The 10,000-nt window shown below is 50.3% G+C and overlaps 22 non-coding genes and 6 pseudogenes across 22 annotated transcripts in view; all 28 read right to left on the reverse strand.

The window, feature by feature from the left end:
* Positions 1-104: 104 nt before the first annotated feature.
* LOC128477805 (5S ribosomal RNA) lies at positions 105-223 on the reverse strand. Its single transcript, XR_008348759.1, has one exon. It is a non-coding gene; the product is annotated as a 5S ribosomal RNA (ribosomal RNA).
* A 233-nt stretch (positions 224-456) lies between these two features.
* Positions 457-575, reverse strand: LOC128480041 (5S ribosomal RNA). The gene has a single exon (XR_008350469.1). It is a non-coding gene; the product is annotated as a 5S ribosomal RNA (ribosomal RNA).
* A 219-nt stretch (positions 576-794) lies between these two features.
* On the reverse strand, positions 795-913 carry LOC128477157 (5S ribosomal RNA). The gene has a single exon (XR_008348139.1). It is a non-coding gene; the product is annotated as a 5S ribosomal RNA (ribosomal RNA).
* Positions 914-1,138: 225 nt separating this feature from the next.
* On the reverse strand, positions 1,139-1,247 carry LOC128480391 (uncharacterized; annotated as a pseudogene).
* A 278-nt stretch (positions 1,248-1,525) lies between these two features.
* LOC128479170 (5S ribosomal RNA) lies at positions 1,526-1,644 on the reverse strand. The gene has a single exon (XR_008350056.1). It is a non-coding gene; the product is annotated as a 5S ribosomal RNA (ribosomal RNA).
* Positions 1,645-1,901: 257 nt separating this feature from the next.
* On the reverse strand, positions 1,902-2,020 carry LOC128476680 (5S ribosomal RNA). Its single transcript, XR_008347683.1, has one exon. It is a non-coding gene; the product is annotated as a 5S ribosomal RNA (ribosomal RNA).
* A 243-nt stretch (positions 2,021-2,263) lies between these two features.
* LOC128479837 (uncharacterized) lies at positions 2,264-2,372 on the reverse strand (annotated as a pseudogene).
* A 278-nt stretch (positions 2,373-2,650) lies between these two features.
* On the reverse strand, positions 2,651-2,769 carry LOC128480410 (5S ribosomal RNA). The gene has a single exon (XR_008350504.1). It is a non-coding gene; the product is annotated as a 5S ribosomal RNA (ribosomal RNA).
* A 246-nt stretch (positions 2,770-3,015) lies between these two features.
* Positions 3,016-3,134, reverse strand: LOC128477030 (5S ribosomal RNA). Its single transcript, XR_008348020.1, has one exon. It is a non-coding gene; the product is annotated as a 5S ribosomal RNA (ribosomal RNA).
* Positions 3,135-3,364: 230 nt separating this feature from the next.
* Positions 3,365-3,483, reverse strand: LOC128477806 (5S ribosomal RNA). The gene has a single exon (XR_008348760.1). It is a non-coding gene; the product is annotated as a 5S ribosomal RNA (ribosomal RNA).
* A 245-nt stretch (positions 3,484-3,728) lies between these two features.
* Positions 3,729-3,847, reverse strand: LOC128480053 (5S ribosomal RNA). The gene has a single exon (XR_008350470.1). It is a non-coding gene; the product is annotated as a 5S ribosomal RNA (ribosomal RNA).
* Positions 3,848-4,075: 228 nt separating this feature from the next.
* On the reverse strand, positions 4,076-4,194 carry LOC128478747 (5S ribosomal RNA). The gene has a single exon (XR_008349651.1). It is a non-coding gene; the product is annotated as a 5S ribosomal RNA (ribosomal RNA).
* Positions 4,195-4,410: 216 nt separating this feature from the next.
* Positions 4,411-4,519, reverse strand: LOC128480392 (uncharacterized; annotated as a pseudogene).
* Positions 4,520-4,806: 287 nt separating this feature from the next.
* On the reverse strand, positions 4,807-4,925 carry LOC128476797 (5S ribosomal RNA). The gene has a single exon (XR_008347792.1). It is a non-coding gene; the product is annotated as a 5S ribosomal RNA (ribosomal RNA).
* A 249-nt stretch (positions 4,926-5,174) lies between these two features.
* Positions 5,175-5,293, reverse strand: LOC128477042 (5S ribosomal RNA). Its single transcript, XR_008348031.1, has one exon. It is a non-coding gene; the product is annotated as a 5S ribosomal RNA (ribosomal RNA).
* A 278-nt stretch (positions 5,294-5,571) lies between these two features.
* Positions 5,572-5,690, reverse strand: LOC128478806 (5S ribosomal RNA). The gene has a single exon (XR_008349707.1). It is a non-coding gene; the product is annotated as a 5S ribosomal RNA (ribosomal RNA).
* A 278-nt stretch (positions 5,691-5,968) lies between these two features.
* On the reverse strand, positions 5,969-6,087 carry LOC128476781 (5S ribosomal RNA). Its single transcript, XR_008347777.1, has one exon. It is a non-coding gene; the product is annotated as a 5S ribosomal RNA (ribosomal RNA).
* A 246-nt stretch (positions 6,088-6,333) lies between these two features.
* On the reverse strand, positions 6,334-6,442 carry LOC128479838 (uncharacterized; annotated as a pseudogene).
* Positions 6,443-6,714: 272 nt separating this feature from the next.
* Positions 6,715-6,833, reverse strand: LOC128480528 (5S ribosomal RNA). The gene has a single exon (XR_008350516.1). It is a non-coding gene; the product is annotated as a 5S ribosomal RNA (ribosomal RNA).
* A 240-nt stretch (positions 6,834-7,073) lies between these two features.
* On the reverse strand, positions 7,074-7,192 carry LOC128477054 (5S ribosomal RNA). Its single transcript, XR_008348042.1, has one exon. It is a non-coding gene; the product is annotated as a 5S ribosomal RNA (ribosomal RNA).
* A 219-nt stretch (positions 7,193-7,411) lies between these two features.
* On the reverse strand, positions 7,412-7,530 carry LOC128477158 (5S ribosomal RNA). Its single transcript, XR_008348140.1, has one exon. It is a non-coding gene; the product is annotated as a 5S ribosomal RNA (ribosomal RNA).
* A 219-nt stretch (positions 7,531-7,749) lies between these two features.
* Positions 7,750-7,858, reverse strand: LOC128480394 (uncharacterized; annotated as a pseudogene).
* A 269-nt stretch (positions 7,859-8,127) lies between these two features.
* Positions 8,128-8,246, reverse strand: LOC128479171 (5S ribosomal RNA). Its single transcript, XR_008350057.1, has one exon. It is a non-coding gene; the product is annotated as a 5S ribosomal RNA (ribosomal RNA).
* A 251-nt stretch (positions 8,247-8,497) lies between these two features.
* LOC128477342 (5S ribosomal RNA) lies at positions 8,498-8,616 on the reverse strand. The gene has a single exon (XR_008348320.1). It is a non-coding gene; the product is annotated as a 5S ribosomal RNA (ribosomal RNA).
* A 233-nt stretch (positions 8,617-8,849) lies between these two features.
* Positions 8,850-8,968, reverse strand: LOC128480065 (5S ribosomal RNA). Its single transcript, XR_008350472.1, has one exon. It is a non-coding gene; the product is annotated as a 5S ribosomal RNA (ribosomal RNA).
* A 258-nt stretch (positions 8,969-9,226) lies between these two features.
* On the reverse strand, positions 9,227-9,335 carry LOC128480449 (uncharacterized; annotated as a pseudogene).
* Positions 9,336-9,680: 345 nt separating this feature from the next.
* On the reverse strand, positions 9,681-9,799 carry LOC128478897 (5S ribosomal RNA). Its single transcript, XR_008349795.1, has one exon. It is a non-coding gene; the product is annotated as a 5S ribosomal RNA (ribosomal RNA).
* A 185-nt stretch (positions 9,800-9,984) lies between these two features.
* The window catches only part of LOC128478596 (5S ribosomal RNA), a 119-nt gene continuing 103 nt past the window's right edge, over positions 9,985-10,000 (reverse strand). The window contains exon 1 of the ribosomal RNA XR_008349506.1: positions 9,985-10,000. This exon is cut by the window's right edge and continues 103 nt beyond it. This is a non-coding gene — a ribosomal RNA (5S ribosomal RNA).

The raw sequence follows: 10,000 nt of genomic DNA on the forward strand, positions 1-10,000 counted from the left end.
CAGGACAGAGAAGGTGAGAAGGTTCAAATAAGGGTTTAAAGCTTTGATGATGAGCAAGAAACACATGGCAAAAAGCTCTCCCCGGACTGTGAGAAAAAATTAAAAGCCTACAACACCTGGTATTCCCAGGCGGTCTGCCATCCAGGTACTAACCAGGCCCAACCCTGCTTAGCTTCCGAGATCAGACGAGATCGGGCGCTTTCAGGGTGGTATGGCCGCAGGTGTGAAAGTTTTTTATTTTACTTCTCTTATTCTGTTGCTGCTGCTGCTGCTGCTGCTGCTGCTGCTGCTGCTGCTGCTGCTGCTGCTGCTGCTGCTTGTCGTCAGACAAAAAGAATTATAAGCCCTGGGACAGGACAGAGAAGGTGAGAAGGTTCAAATAAGGGTTTAAAGCTTTGATGATGAGCAAGAAACACATGGCAAAAAGCTCTCCCCGGACTGTGAGAAAAAATTAAAAGCCTACAACACCTGGTATTCCCAGGCGGTCTCCCATCCAGGTACTAACCAGGCCCAACCCTGCTTAGCTTCCGAGATCAGACGAGATCGGGCGCTTTCAGGGTGGTATGGCCGCAGGTGTGAAAATTTTTTATTTTACTTCTCTTATTCTGCTGCTGCTGCTGCTGCTGCTGCTGCTGCTGCTGCTGCTGCTGCTGCTGCTTGTCGTCAGACAGAAAGAATTATAAGCCCTGGGACTGCACAGAGAAGGTGAGAAGGTTCAAATAAGGGTTTAAAGCTTTGATGATGAGCAAGAAACACATGGCAAAAAGCTCTCCCCGGACTGTGAGAAAAGAAAAAGACTACAACACCTGGTATTCCCAGGCGGTCTCCCATCCAGGTACTAACCAGGCCCAACCCTGCTTAGCTTCCGAGATCAGACGAGATCGGGCGCTTTCAGGGTGGTATGGCCGCAGGTGTGAAAGTTTTTTATTTTACTTCTCTTATTCTGTTGCTGCTGCTGCTGCTGCTGCTGCTGCTGCTGCTGCTGCTGCTGCTGCTGCTGCTTGTCGTCAGACAGAAATAATTATAAGCCCTGGGACAGGACAGAGAAGGTGAGAAGGTTCAAATAAGGGTTTAAAGCTTTGATGATGAGCAAGAAACACATGGCAAAAAGCTCTCCCCGGACTGTGAGAAAAGAAAAAGCTTACAACACCTGGTATTCCCAGGCGGTCTCCCATCCAGGTACTAACCAGGCCCAACCCTGCTTAGCTTCCGAGATCAGGCGCTTTCAGGGTGGTATGGCCGCAGGTGTGAAAGCTCTTTATTTTACTTTTCTTATTCTGTTGCTGCTGCTGCTGCTGCTGCTGCTGCTGCTGCTGCTGCTGCTGCTGCTGCTGCTGCTGCTGCTGCTGCTGCTGCTGCTGCTGCTGCTGCTGCTGCTGCTGCTGCTTGTCGTCAGACAGAAAGAATTATAAGCCCTGGGACAGGACAGAGAAGGTGAGAAGGTTCAAATAAGGGTTTAAAGCTTTGATGATGAGCAAGAAACACATGGCAAAAAGCTCTCCCCGGACTGTGAGAAAAAATTAAAAGCCTACAACACCTGGTATTCCCAGGCGGTCTGCCATCCAGGTACTAACCAGGCCCAACCCTGCTTAGCTTCCGAGATCAGACAAGATCGGGCGCTTTCAGGGTGGTATGGCCACAGGTGTGAAAGTTTTTTATTTTACTTCTCTTATTCTGTTGCTGCTGCTGCTGCTGCTGCTGCTGCTGCTGCTGCTGCTGCTGCTGCTGCTGCTGCTGCTGCTGCTGCTGCTGCTGCTGCTGCTTGTCGTCAGACAAAAAGAATTATAAGCCCTGGGACAGGACAGAGAAGGTGAGAAGGTTCAAATAAGGGTTTAAAGCTTTGATGATGAGCAAGAAACACATGGCAAAAAGCTCTCCCCGGACTGTGAGAAAAAATTAAAAGCCTACAACACCTGGTATTCCCAGGCGGTCTCCCATCCAGGTACTAACCAGGCCCAACCCTGCTTAGCTTCCGAGATCAGATGAGATCGGGCGCTTTCAAGGTGGTATGGCCGCAGGTGTGAAAGTTTTTTATTTTACTTCTCTTATTCTGTTGCTGCTGCTGCTGCTGCTGCTGCTGCTGCTGCTGCTGCTGCTGCTGCTGCTGCTGCTGCTGCTGCTGCTGCTTGTCGTCAGACAAAAAGAATTATAAGCCCTGGGACAGGACAGAGAAGGTGAGAAGGTTCAAATAAGGGTTTAAAGCTTTGATGATGAGCAAGAAACACATGGCAAAAAGCTCTCCCCGGACTGTGAGAAAAGAAAAAGCCTACAACACCTGGTATTCCCAGGCGGTCTCCCATCCAGGTACTAACCAGGCCCAACCCTGCTTAGCTTCCGAGATCAGGCGCTTTCAGGGTGGTATGGCCGCAGGTGTGAAAGCTCTTTATTTTACTTCTCTTATTCTGTTGCTGCTGCTGCTGTTGCTGCTGCTGCTGCTGCTGCTGCTGCTGCTGCTGCTGCTGCTGCTGCTGCTGCTGCTGCTGCTGCTGCTGCTGCTGCTGCTGCTGCTGCTTGTCGTCAGACAGAAAGAATTATAAGCCCTGGGACAGGACAGAGAAGGTGAGAAGGTTCAAACAAGGGTTTAAAGCTTTGATGATGAGCAAGAAACACATGGCAAAAAGCTCTCCCCGGACTGTGAGAAAAAATTAAAAGCCTACAACACCTGGTATTCCCAGGCGGTCTCCCATCCAGGTACTAACCAGGCCCAACCCTGCTTAGCTTCCGAGATCAGACGAGATCGGGCGCTTTCAGGGTGGTATGGCCGTAGGTGTGAAAGTTTTTTATTTTACTTCTCTTATTCTGTTGCTGCTGCTGCTGCTGCTGCTGCTGCTGCTGCTGCTGCTGCTGCTGCTGCTGCTGCTGCTGCTGCTGCTGCTGCTTGTCGTCAGACAAAAAGAATTATAAGCCCTGGGACAGGACAGAGAAGGTGAGATGGTTCAAATAAGGGTTTAAAGCTTTGATGATGAGCAAGAAACATGGCAAAAAGCTCTCCCCGGACTGTGAGAAAAAATTAAAAGCCTACAACACCTGGTATTCCCAGGCGGTCTCCCATCCCGGTACTAACCAGGCCCAACCCTGCTTAGCTTCCGAGATCAGACGAGATCGGGCGCTTTCAGGGTGGTATGGCCGCAGGTGTGAAAGTTTTTTATTTTACTTCTCTTATTCTGTTGCTGCTGCTGCTGCTGCTGCTGCTGCTGCTGCTGCTGCTGCTGCTGCTGCTGCTGCTTGTCGTCAGACAAAAAGAATTATAAGCCCTGGGACAGGACAGAGAAGGTGAGAAGGTTCAAATAAGGGTTTAAAGCTTTGATGATGAGCAAGAAACACATGGCAAAAAGCTCTCCCCGGACTGTGAGAAAAAATTAAAAGCCTACAACACCTGGTATTCCCAGGCGGTCTGCCATCCAGGTACTAACCAGGCCCAACCCTGCTTAGCTTCCGAGATCAGACGAGATCGGGCGCTTTCAGGGTGGTATGGCCGCAGGTGTGAAAGTTTTTTATTTTACTTCTCTTATTCTGCTGCTGCTGCTGCTGCTGCTGCTGCTGCTGCTGCTGCTGCTGCTGCTGCTGCTGCTGCTGCTGCTGCTGCTGCTTGTCGTCAGACAAAAAGAATTATAAGCCCTGGGACAGGACAGAGAAGGTGAGAAGGTTCAAATAAGGGTTTAAAGCTTTGATGATGAGCAAGAAACACATGGCAAAAAGCTCTCCCCGGACTGTGAGAAAAAATTAAAAGCCTACAACACCTGGTATTCCCAGGCGGTCTCCCATCCAGGTACTAACCAGGCCCAACCCTGCTTAGCTTCCGAGATCAGACGAGATCGGGCGCTTTCAGGGTGGTATGGCCGCAGGTGTGAAAGTTTTTTATTTTACTTCTCTTATTCTGCTGCTGCTGCTGCTGCTGCTGCTGCTGCTGCTGCTGCTGCTGCTGCTGCTGCTGCTGCTTGTCGTCAGACAGAAAGAATTATAAGCCCTGGGACTGCACAGAGAAGGTGAGAAGGTTCAAATAAGGGTTTAAAGCTTTGATGATGAGCAAGAAACACATGGCAAAAAGCTCTCCCCGGACTGTGAGAAAAGAAAAAGACTACAACACCTGGTATTCCCAGGCGGTCTCCCATCCAGGTACTAACCAGGCCCAACCCTGCTTAGTTTCCGAGATCAGACGAGATCGGGCGCTTTCAGGGTGGTATGGCCGCAGGTGTGAAAGTTTTTTATTTTACTTCTCTTATTCTGTTGCTGCTGCTGCTGCTGCTGCTGCTGCTGCTGCTGCTGCTGCTGCTTGTCGTCAGACAGAAAGAATTATAAGCCCTGGGACAGGACAGAGAAGGTGAGAAGGTTCAAATAAGGGTTTAAAGCTTTGATGATGAGCAAGAAACACATGGCAAAAAGCTCTCCCCGGACTGTGAGAAAAGAAAAAGCTTACAACACCTGGTATTCCCAGGCGGTCTCCCATCCAGGTACTAACCAGGCCCAACCCTGCTTAGCTTCCGAGATCAGGCGCTTTCAGGGTGGTATGGCCGCAGGTGTGAAAGCTCTTTATTTTACTTCTCTTATTCTGTTGCTGCTGCTGCTGCTGCTGCTGCTGCTGCTGCTGCTGCTGCTGCTGCTGCTGCTGCTGCTGCTGCTGCTGCTGCTGCTGCTGCTGCTGCTGCTGCTGCTGCTGCTGCTGCTGCTTGTCGTCAGACAGAAAGAATTATAAGCCCTGGGACAGGACAGAGAAGGTGAGAAGGTTCAAACAAGGGTTTAAAGCTTTGATGATGAGCAAGAAACACATGGCAAAAAGCTCTCCCCGGACTGTGAGAAAAAATTAAAAGCCTACAACACCTGGTATTCCCAGGCGGTCTCCCATGCAGGTACTAACCAGGCCCAACCCTGCTTAGCTTCCGAGATCAGACGAGATCGGGCGCTTTCAGGGTGGTATGGCCGTAGGTGTGAAAGTTTTTTATTTTACTTCTCTTATTCTGTTGCTGCTGCTGCTGCTGCTGCTGCTGCTGCTGCTGCTGCTGCTGCTGCTGCTGCTGCTGCTGCTGCTGCTGCTGCTGCTTGTCGTCAGACAAAAAGAATTATAAGCCCTGGGACAGGACAGAGAAGGTGAGATGGTTCAAATAAGGGTTTAAAGCTTTGATGATGAGCAAGAAACATGGCAAAAAGCTCTCCCCGGACTGTGAGAAAAAATTAAAAGCCTACAACACCTGGTATTCCCAGGCGGTCTCCCATCCCGGTACTAACCAGGCCCAACCCTGCTTAGCTTCCGAGATCAGACGAGATCGGGCGCTTTCAGGGTGGTATGGCCGCAGGTGTGAAAGTTTTTTATTTTACTTCTCTTATTCTGTTGCTGCTGCTGCTGCTGCTGCTGCTGCTGCTGCTGCTGCTGCTGCTGCTGCTGCTGCTGCTGCTGCTGCTGCTGCTGCTGCTGCTGCTGCTGCTGCTGCTGCTGCTTGTCGTCAGACAAAAAGAATTATAAGCCCTGGGACAGGACAGAGAAGGTGAGAAGGTTCAAATAAGGGTTTAAAGCTTTGATGATGAGCAAGAAACACATGGCAAAAAGCTCTCCCCGGACTGTGAGAAAAAATTAAAAGCCTACAACACCTGGTATTCCCAGGCGGTCTGCCATCCAGGTACTAACCAGGCCCAACCCTGCTTAGCTTCCGAGATCAGACGAGATCGGGCGCTTTCAGGGTGGTATGGCAGCAGGTGTGAAAGTTTTTTATTTTACTTCTCTTATTCTGTTGCTGTTGCTGCTGCTGTTGCTGCTGCTGCTGCTGCTGCTGCTGCTGCTGCTGCTGCTGCTGCTGCTGCTGCTGCTGCTGCTGCTGCTGCTGCTGCTGCTGCTGCTTGTCGTCAGACAAAAAGAATTATAAGCCCTGGGACAGGACAGAGAAGGTGAGAAGGTTCAAATAAGGGTTTAAAGCTTTGATGATGAGCAAGAAACACATGGCAAAAAGCTCTCCCCGGACTGTGAGAAAAAATTAAAAGCCTGCAACACCTGGTATTCCCAGGCGGTCTCCCATCCAGGTACTAACCAGGCCCAACCCTGCTTAGCTTCCGAGATCAGACGAGATCGGGCGCTTTCAGGGTGGTATGGCCGCAGGTGTGAAAGTTTTTTATTTTACTTCTCTTATTCTGTTGCTGCTGCTGCTGCTGCTGCTGCTGCTGCTGCTGCTGCTGCTGCTGCTGCTGCTGCTGCTGCTGCTGCTGCTGCTTGTCGTCAGACAAAAAGAATTATAAGCCCTGGGACAGGACAGAGAAGGTGAGAAGGTTCAAATAAGGGTTTAAAGCTTTGATGATGAGCAAGAAACACATGGCAAAAAGCTCTCCCCGGACTGTGAGAAAAGAAAAAGCCTACAACACCTGGTATTCCCAGGCGGTCTCCCATCCAGGTACTAACCAGGCCCAACCCTGCTTAGCTTCCGAGATCAGGCGCTTTCAGGGTGGTATGGCCGCAGGTGTGAAAGCTCTTTATTTTACTTCTCTTATTCTGTTGCTGCTGCTGCTGCTGCTGCTGCTGCTGCTGCTGCTGCTGCTGCTGCTGCTGCTGCTGCTGCTGCTGCTGCTGCTGCTGCTGCTGCTGCTGCTGCTGCTTGTCGTCAGACAGAAAGAATTATAAGCCCTGGGACAGGACAGAGAAGGTGAGAAGGTTCAAACAAGGGTTTAAAGCTTTGATGATGAGCAAGAAACACATGGCAAAAAGCACTCCCCGGACTGTGAGAAAAAATTAAAAGCCTACAACACCTGGTATTCCCAGGCGGTCTCCCATCCAGGTACTAACCAGGCCCAACCCTGCTTAGCTTCCGAGATCAGACGAGATCGGGCGCTTTCAGGGTGGTATGGCCGTAGGTGTGAAAGTTTTTTATTTTACTTCTCTTATTCTGTTGCTGCTGCTGCTGCTGCTGCTGCTGCTGCTGCTGCTGCTGCTGCTGCTGCTGCTGCTGCTGCTGCTGCTTGTCGTCAGACAAAAAGAATTATAAGCCCTGGGACAGGACAGAGAAGGTGAGATGGTTCAAATAAGGGTTTAAAGCTTTGATGATGAGCAAGAAACATGGCAAAAAGCTCTCCCCGGACTGTGAGAAAAAATTAAAAGCCTACAACACCTGGTATTCCCAGGCGGTCTCCCATCCCGGTACTAACCAGGCCCAACCCTGCTTAGCTTCCGAGATCAGACGAGATCGGGCGCTTTCAGGGTGGTATGGCCGCAGGTGTGAAAGTTTTTTATTTTACTTCTCTTATTCTGTTGCTGCTGCTGCTGCTGCTGCTGCTGCTGCTGCTGCTGCTGCTGCTGCTTGTCGTCAGACAAAAAGAATTATAAGCCCTGGGACAGGACAGAGAAGGTGAGAAGGTTCAAATAAGGGTTTAAAGCTTTGATGATGAGCAAGAAACACATGGCAAAAAGCTCTCCCCGGACTGTGAGAAAAGAAAAAGACTACAACACCTGGTATTCCCAGGCGGTCTCCCATCCAGGTACTAACCAGGCCCAACCCTGCTTAGCTTCCGAGATCAGACGAGATCGGGCGCTTTCAGGGTGGTATGGCCGCAGGTGTGAAAGTTTTTTATTTTACTTCTCTTATTCTGTTGCTGCTGCTGCTGCTGCTGCTGCTGCTGCTGCTGCTGCTGCTGCTGCTTGTCGTCAGACAGAAAGAATTATAAGCCCTGGGACAGGACAGAGAAGGTGAGAAGGTTCAAATAAGGGTTTAAAGCTTTGATGATGAGCAAGAAACACATGGCAAAAAGCTCTCCCCGGACTGTGAGAAAAGAAAAAGCTTACAACACCTGGTATTCCCAGGCGGTCTCCCATCCAGGTACTAACCAGGCCCAACCCTGCTTAGCTTCCGAGATCAGGCGCTTTCAGGGTGGTATGGCCGCAGGTGTGAAAGCTCTTTATTTTACTTTTCTTATTCTGTTGCTGCTGCTGCTGCTGCTGCTGCTGCTGCTGCTGCTGCTGCTGCTGCTGCTGCTGCTGCTGCTGCTGCTGCTGCTGCTGCTGCTGCTGCTGCTGCTTGTCGTCAGACAGAAAGAATTATAAGCCCTGGGACAGGACAGAGAAGGTGAGAAGGTTCAAATAAGGGTTTAAAGCTTTGATGATGAGCAAGAAACACATGGCAAAAAGCTCTCCCCGGACTGTGAGAAAAAATTAAAAGCCTACAACACCTGGTATTCCCAGGCGGTCTGCCATCCAGGTACTAACCAGGCCCAACCCTGCTTAGCTTCCGAGATCAGACAAGATCGGGCGCTTTCAGGGTGGTATGGCCACAGGTGTGAAAGTTTTTTATTTTACTTCTCTTATTCTGTTGCTGCTGCTGCTGCTGCTGCTGCTGCTGCTGCTGCTGCTGCTGCTGCTGCTGCTGCTGCTGCTGCTGCTGCTGCTGCTTGTCGTCAGACAAAAAGAATTATAAGCCCTGGGACAGGACAGAGAAGGTGAGAAGGTTCAAATAAGGGTTTAAAGCTTTGATGATGAGCAAGAAACACATGGCAAAAAGCTCTCCCCGGACTGTGAGAAAAAATTAAAAGCCTACAACACCTGGTATTCCCAGGCGGTCTCCCATCCAGGTACTAACCAGGCCCAACCCTGCTTAGCTTCCGAGATCAGACGAGATCGGGCGCTTTCAGGGTGATATGGCCGCAGGTGTGAAAGTTTTTTATTTTACTTCTCTTATTCTGTTGCTGCTGCTGCTGCTGCTGCTGCTGCTGCTGCTGCTGCTGCTGCTGCTGCTGCTGCTGCTTGTCGTCAGACAAAAAGAATTATAAGCCCTGGGACAGGACAGAGAAGGTGAGAAGGTTCAAATAAGGGTTTAAAGCTTTGATGATGAGCAAGAAACACATGGCAAAAAGCTCTCCCCGGACTGTGAGAAAAAATTAAAAGCCTACAACACCTGGTATTCCCAGGCGGTCTCCCATCCAGGTACTAACCAGGCCCAACCCTGCTTAGCTTCCGAGATCAGACGAGATCGGGCGCTTTCAGGGTGGTATGGCCGCAGGTGTGAAAGTTTTTTATTTTACTTCTCTTATTCTGCTGCTGCTGCTGCTGCTGCTGCTGCTGCTGCTGCTGCTGCTGCTGCTGCTGCTGCTGCTGCTGCTGCTGCTGCTGCTGCTGCTGCTGCTTGTCGTCAGACTGAAAGAATTATAAGCCCTGGGACAGGACAGAGAAGGTGAGAAGGTTCAAATAAGGGTTTAAAGCTTTGATGATGAGCAAGAAACACATGGCAAAAAGCTCTCCCCGGACTGTGAGAAAAGAAAAAGCCTACAACACCTGGTATTCCCAGGCGGTCTCCCATCCAGGTACTAACCAGGCCCAACCATGCTTAGCTTCCGAGATCAGGCGCTTTCAGGGTGGTATGGCCGCAGGTGTGAAAGTTTTTTATTTTACTTCTCTTATTCTGTTGCTGTTGCTGCTGCTGCTGTTGCTGCTGCTGCTGTTGCTGCTGCTGCTGTTGCTGCTGCTGCTGTTGCTGCTGCTGCTGTTGCTGCTGCTGCTGTTGCTGCTGCTGCTGTTGCTGCTGCTGCTGTTGCTGCTGCTGCTGCTGCTGCTGCTGCTGCTGCTGCTGCTGCTGCTGCTTGTCGTCAGACAGAAAGAATTATAAGCCCTGGGACAGGACAGAGAAGGTGAGAAGGTTCAAATAAGGGTTTAAAGCTTTGATGATGAGCAAGAAACACATGGCAAAAAGCTCTCCCCGGACTGTGAGAAAAGAAAAAGCCTACAACACCTGGTATTCCCAGGCAGTCTCCCATCCAGGTACTAACCAGGCCCAACCCTGCTTAGCTTCTGAGATCAGACGAGATCGGGCGCTTTCAGGGTGGTATGGCCGCAGGTGTGAAAGCTCTTTATTTTACTTTTCTTATTCTGTTGCTGCTGCTGCTTGTCGTCAGACAGAAAGAATTATAAGCCCTGGGACAGGACAGAGAAGGTGAGAAGGTTCAAATAAGGGTTTAAAGCTTTGATGATGAGCAAGAAACACATGGCAAAAAGCTCTCCCCGGACTGTGAGAAAAAATTAAAAGCCTACAACACCTGG

Source organism: Spea bombifrons, chromosome 2 (genome assembly GCF_027358695.1).
Source record: "Spea bombifrons isolate aSpeBom1 chromosome 2, aSpeBom1.2.pri, whole genome shotgun sequence".
Classification (NCBI taxonomy): domain Eukaryota; kingdom Metazoa; phylum Chordata; class Amphibia; order Anura; family Pelobatidae; genus Spea; species Spea bombifrons.